This window comes from Lucilia cuprina, chromosome 2, assembly GCF_022045245.1.
Source record: "Lucilia cuprina isolate Lc7/37 chromosome 2, ASM2204524v1, whole genome shotgun sequence".
NCBI classification, from domain to species: Eukaryota; Metazoa; Arthropoda; class Insecta; order Diptera; family Calliphoridae; genus Lucilia; species Lucilia cuprina.
Genome location: NC_060950.1, coordinates 55,775,140 through 55,781,543, shown reverse-complemented (window position 1 = coordinate 55,781,543; position 6,404 = coordinate 55,775,140). Strand labels below are relative to the sequence as shown.

Here is a 6,404-nt window from a genome sequence, read left to right as displayed (position 1 = left end):
GACAGCCTCAATTAGCCTAGAAGTCCTGGATGTTTCAGTCATGAATGAAGGTTTCAGAAAGCGTCTGAGATAACACTGACATACTTGAACTTGATCGAATAGAAAAAGATCTAACTGCTTCATTTACTGAAATAGACGTCAAGTCTTTTAGATACTCAGGTGACTCTGAAAATTTAAAATAGTAATGATCTGCAAAGTTCTGTTTGGGGAGGCTGTTTGTATGGAGACTATATACAATAGTTGACCGATTTTAAAAATTTTAAATTCTTTCTTGGAATAAAGCGTATGAGGCAGATTTCATTCTGAGCCATTCTCAGATTATAATTCTGAGCCATTTGTTATACTTCGATACGATAAATACACCAGGACACGTTAATAATCTGTAGTGGTTTATGATCGCTCCATTATTTTACTTAGCCCTCATGCAACTGAGCCCCTAAATAGGGTTTGTAAACATTATAATCAAACTACAGGTTGCACTTTTGAATATAAGTAATTCAATGAAATTTGGCACATGATCTTCTATGGTACTGGAAACGATGCCTTTTGAAAATCGTAAACATCGTTTCATTATTTCATCTAGCTCTCATAACGAATAGGTCTTTTAGGTTAGGTTAGGTTGATAGGATGATGTATACTACATCAAATCCGAAGAAATACACCTAGGTCACTATAGGGCCTGTTGTGCGCTCCAATTCATGAAAAAAAATTGTTCACTGAATGTATTATTTTTCCATGTTTATAAACTCAGTTTCCTGAACGTAATTCCTAAGAATCTTCCAATCAGTGTTGGTTAAGAATGTTATTTCCGAAATAACATCACTTCCAAGATACTTGGATCTAACTTCGACGAATGCCTGATAGTGGCAAAGAAAGTGCTCCAGAGTTTTACTGTTCTCACTACATGCTCTACATTCGTCAGAATCCGCACGTCCAATTTTGTATAAATGTGCACGTAATCCTATGTGTTCACTCAGAATACGTACCATCATACTAACCTCAGACTTGCTCATTTTGAGGAGACTTCTCGTCTTGCTCTCATCAGGTCACCCCATAGAATCTTTGTGGTTCTACCCACCGTTTCATTATTCCAAGAGGCCTTATGGGATTCTTTCATATATTTTTAATTCAGCTTTTGTTGCATCGAATGGTTTTGCGCTCCCTTCCCTTTAAAGTTATTAACTATGTTTATTATACTTATATCTCTACAAAAAGCTACAAAACCTACTACTATACTAGCCTTGATGTTCCTCATAAATTTTATAATTATAGGGCCTCATTTGAGCTTAGCTTCTATAAAAAGCCCTCTTCAAAATTTGACTTATATGTCCACAATTTTATTCAACAATAAATCGCTTACAATTAAATGCTTTATTATGAAAACTAAATTACATTTTATTTTCATAACAGATGTAGGGTATTTTATGTTCGGCCTCGTCTGACTATAATTTCTTGTTTTATATTAAAAATACTTTATAATTTATATTTTATTATTTATTTTAATTCATAATTTTTTTAACATAAAGTTTTATTTATTAATTATTATTAACTATTATGTTAATAATTTTAAATAAAATAATAATTTTTAATAAAAATATAATTTTTTTAAAAAAAATATATTAAGCACATCGTCATGTTTTATAAAAAAAAATAAAAATTTTAAGTTTTTTATTTAATTTAGTAAATTATAACAAATTTAAATTTATATTTATATTTAATTATAAATACGTTAAATTATAAGTTTTCAAAAATTCTTAAGAAATCAAAAATTGTTTTTAAACAATTCACATGTGTATGTCATACAAATTTTTCATTTAAAATTTGATAATAAACAAATTACAACATACTACGATACAATCTTACAACAATTTCAACAAATATATTCTTTCCTTAAAATTATTAAAATAACTTTATGACTCAACCTATTACCAACATCCTTGTAAAAGGATTCAAAAGTATGAACAGTCTTGACTAAAGTCTAATTTGAATAAAAAATTACAGCAAATTCAATTTTTGTAATTGTTGTTTGCAGTATATACACGATGGAAGTACAATGGAAAAACATATTCTTATTACTAGAACGTGTTTTAACAAGAATCGGACGAGTGCCACTCTTCCACTTAAACACTTGCGGTCTTTTAACATTCAACAGTAATTTTCCAATAATACCCAACAGGCAGAAAATCATAATCATTAAAAGAATCATTATAGATTATATATAGGAGCTCCAAGAGATCTAGAAGAAACGCAAAGAGCTTTAAAAAAAGAGCTCAAAGAAAGGCTAAAAAGACATCAAAGGATAATCAAGAAAATCTTCATCGTGACATCTAAATAACTCTCCAAATGAGGACAAGACGTCAAAATATAAAGAAGATATTTCAAAAGAATCAAAAAAGCTACAAGAGAGCTTAAAAAAAGGTCAAAAGGTAACAAAACACCAAGACAGATAAAAAAGACTCAAAGGGATGCTGAAAAGAGTGCTACTATAGCTAAAAAAGGCAAATATTTAAAGATGCCAAAAGAGTTTCGAAGAGAATCAATAGAATCTTCATCATGACATCGAAAAAAATCTTCAAAGTAAGACAAGATGTCAAAATATAGAGAAGACGTTTTAATAGAATGAAAAAAATAATACAAGAGAGCTTAAAAAAGGTCACAAAAGAGCCAATGAAGGTTGGCTCTTTTGAGCTAGAAGAAACTCCAAGAGAGATAAAAAAGAGCTCAAAGAGAGGCTAACAGGAGCTCCACTATAACATCAAAATAACTCTTCAAAAGAGGACAAGGCGTCAAAATATAAAAAAGACGTTTCCATAGAACTAAAGAGAGCAAAAAATATGTCAGAAAAGAGCCAAAGGAAGTTGACTCCCAATATGTAAAGCACATCAAAATATAAAGAAGACGTTTTAATAGAATCAAAAAAAAGCTTCAAGAGAGCTTAAAAAAGGTCACAAAAGAACCAAAGGAGGCTCTTTTGAGCTAGAAGAAAGAGAGTTTAAAAGAACTAAAAGGGAGGTTAATAGAGCTACACTATAGCTAGCAAAGGCAAACATTTAAAGATGCCAAAAGAGTTTTCAAGAGTATCAAAAGAATATTCATCAATACAGCTAAATAACTCTCGAAAGAAAGACAAAACGTCAAAATATAAAGAAGACATTTTAATAAAATCAAAAAAAGCTCCAAGAGAGCTAAAAAAGGTCACAAAAATGACAAAGAAGGCTGGTACTTTTGAGCTAGAAGAAACTCTAAAAGAGTTAAAAAGAGCTCAAAGTGACACAAAAGAACCAAAGGAGGTTTTAAGGGATTTGAGCATAACTCTAAGAGAGTTAGAAATCGCTCCAAGAGAGCAAGTCACAGAAGTTGTTTAAATAATAATATTCTTCCAATTATGCGAATGTTGCTATCGTGGTGACCAAGCATTGGAAGAATGTTTAAAATTTGTATCTCTATCGTATGAGAGCAAATTTTGGGAGATTGAAAAGAGAATGAAAAAGTCATGAGAAAGAATTACCAGAGTTATAAATTTCTATAATACTATAAGTGATCTCCACAAAAGTATTTTACTTTTAAGCAACTGTATGAAGCAATTAGAATATTGTTATTATCGATGCGGTATGAAATACCATCATGGCAGCTATTCCTAAAATTTTGGAAAGTCAAAAAATTATAGGCGACGAAATAGTGTCGAACAAGTCATTTAGCGAAATTAAATTATTTAAAAAAAAAACTTCCAGAAAACTCTCAACTAGCTGCTTACCATATTGATGACAATATACTCTGTTATTCAAGATTCGTACGAGTGCTTTACAACCACTCGCGGTCTTTAAACATCCAGCAATATCCGAAAAACCAATGTTTCCTTATTAGAATATAAGAAAATTATGCAACATGAGGAGAGAGTTGAGGTGGCTGCACCGTTGGTTAAACGCCTAAAATAATGTTGATCATATATGAATGTGGTTGAGGAATCGGTGTGTGTTACTCCTGCCGAGAAGGATGATGTAGTAGAACTGCCAATTTGTGAAAGTTGTAGGATTAGTTGAGAGTCTAAAGGCGTTGAGCAACTCTTTATCGACCAACTTAAGGTAAATCATTTGTGTTATGCTTGCAGTTGAAGAGGAGCAAGTTTGCTGGTAAAACTTGATTGGATTTATTAATTTAATTTGCTGAAGCTGCATTGCATTTCTGAAAGTTGTGTAGATATGTAAGGTCTTGTTGTATTGGGTGTAATGAGTAGTCCTTAACGTAAAACTTTTTCCATATTGCTCAAGCTACTGTTTTATATCTTCCTGCTGTTGCAACGACTGAAAGTGTGTAGATTATGTGTAAATATAACACTCAACAATGCTTGCTATACATTGTGGTTCCTATTAAATTCGACCGTTTGTCTTCACTTCCTTAGCTGAAATAAAAAGAAATATAAAAATTTATTAGTTTTAGTAGGAAGTAGAAAATAAACTGTCCAGTGAAATTATAATTATAGACTAGACTATAGACTAGACTATAGACTAGACTATAGACTAGACTATAGACTAGACTATAGACTAGACTATAGACTAGACTATAGACTAGACTATAGACTAGACTATAGAATAGACTATAGACTAGACTATAGACTAGACTATAGACTAGACTAGACTATAGACTAGACTATAGACTAGACTAGACTATAGACTAGACTATAGACTAGACTATAGACTAGACTATAGACAGGTAGAAAATTATTTTATTTTTTACCTAGTTTAAGAATGGAAGATATTTAATATGTAAATATTTAAAATTATTAAAAAAAAATATTAAAAATTTGTTTTCAATAAATTATTTAAAAATTATTAAAAAATTGCCAAAAAATATAACGAATTTAGAAGTATTGAAAAAAATGCAGTCCGGGAAACATGCTGTTACAAATGAATCGTTATCGGATTATGAATATGAATTATCTCAAGATAAAAACACTTTACATACAAGTACGGCTTCCGATATTGATATGGAGCCACAACCACCTTTAAATGAACAAGAATTAGATGCAGTAGCTGAAGAGTATGTTTTCGAAACATTGCCCTTTGGAGGAGCTCAACCGTCAACTTCTTCACCCCTTGCGCACAAATCCATACCAAAGTCACTGCCGCCACCATCTTTAAAATAAACCAAATCTCAAAATCATACATAAGTTAAAGAAAAAACCTGCCATCGATGTATGGGAACAGATTGCTCTTAAGGAATCAAGGACATTCGATTTGGTAATACATAATAATATTTGTTTTTATAAAATATTAATTATCTCCCTCATCGTTGCTTTAATTTTACAAAAATCAAAAATTTTCAATAATACTCATAAGACCGCATATACGTATACATTATATCAACGCTGGTTTTTTAAATTTTAAGTTAATTTCAGATATCGGTCTCACGAGGACTCAGCTGTGAATGATTATAATTACTAGCAAACATATTTAACACATTTATAGTTACAATTAAATAGAAGACTATGGACTCGATAATAGACAAGTCTATAATTTAGGCTATAAACCTGATAATAAGACTGTAGAGCAGACTATAGTCTGGACTGTAGAGAAGACTAAAGTCTATAATATAGACAACACTATGATTAAGACTATTGAATATAGTATAGACTAGACTAGAGAATAGACTATATTCTATACAAGAGGCGAAACTTGTATCGATTATAAACTAGAATGTAGTCTAAACAGAATGTTGAATAGACTATAGTCTTGACTATAGATAGTGCTACAGTCTATGTATACATATTTAGACTAGACTATAGTAAAGCCTATAAGCTGATTATAGGTAAAACTATAGGCCATATACCATACTATACTCCTGAGTATAGTCTATACTATAGACCAGACTATAAAATAGACAATATATTAGACTATTATAGAGACTATTGAAAGTACTATGTTACGCTAGAATATAGTATATTATGCTATGCTAGTACATACCTTACAGTATACAAAACTATATTCCAAAGTATAGTATATAGATCAGACCAGACCAGACTATAGAATAGACAATATACAGACTATAATATAGCCCGATTTTGTTGCTTTTAAATCGCAGCTCACCTTACAGAATTTATTGGGTCTATCGTCACAATATTGTTCCATTGTATTCTAGAGAGTAGACACTTGAAATTTTTAAATTTTATTTCCATTAATATCTTACCACCTGGCTGACTCCAATTCGTATGATTTTTGGTCTTTCGTCACAAATAAACTCTTTGTAAACGAGAATGAAGACAGTCGTCACTTTAGTGTCCCCTTTGTAAGCGAGAGCTCTCTTTTTAGGGTGTAGAGTGACGATTGACTTCCTTGTAGTACAAGCCCATGTTAAAATGGTTGGTCATCTGGGTAGTCAGGTGGCTAGGGGCCACCACAAGTGGTAGG

The 6,404-nt window shown here is 31.3% G+C and overlaps 1 protein-coding gene across 1 annotated transcript in view; it reads right to left on the bottom strand.

Moving 5' to 3' along the window:
* Nucleotides 1-3,220: 3,220 nt before the first annotated feature.
* The window catches only part of LOC111685540 (A-kinase anchor protein 13), a 62,057-nt gene continuing 58,873 nt past the window's right edge, over nucleotides 3,221-6,404 (bottom strand). Inside the window, exon 3 of the mRNA XM_046955577.1 lies at nucleotides 3,221-4,399. The gene's annotated coding sequence lies outside the window, so the exon portion shown is untranslated. The remainder of the gene's footprint in view (nucleotides 4,400-6,404) is intronic.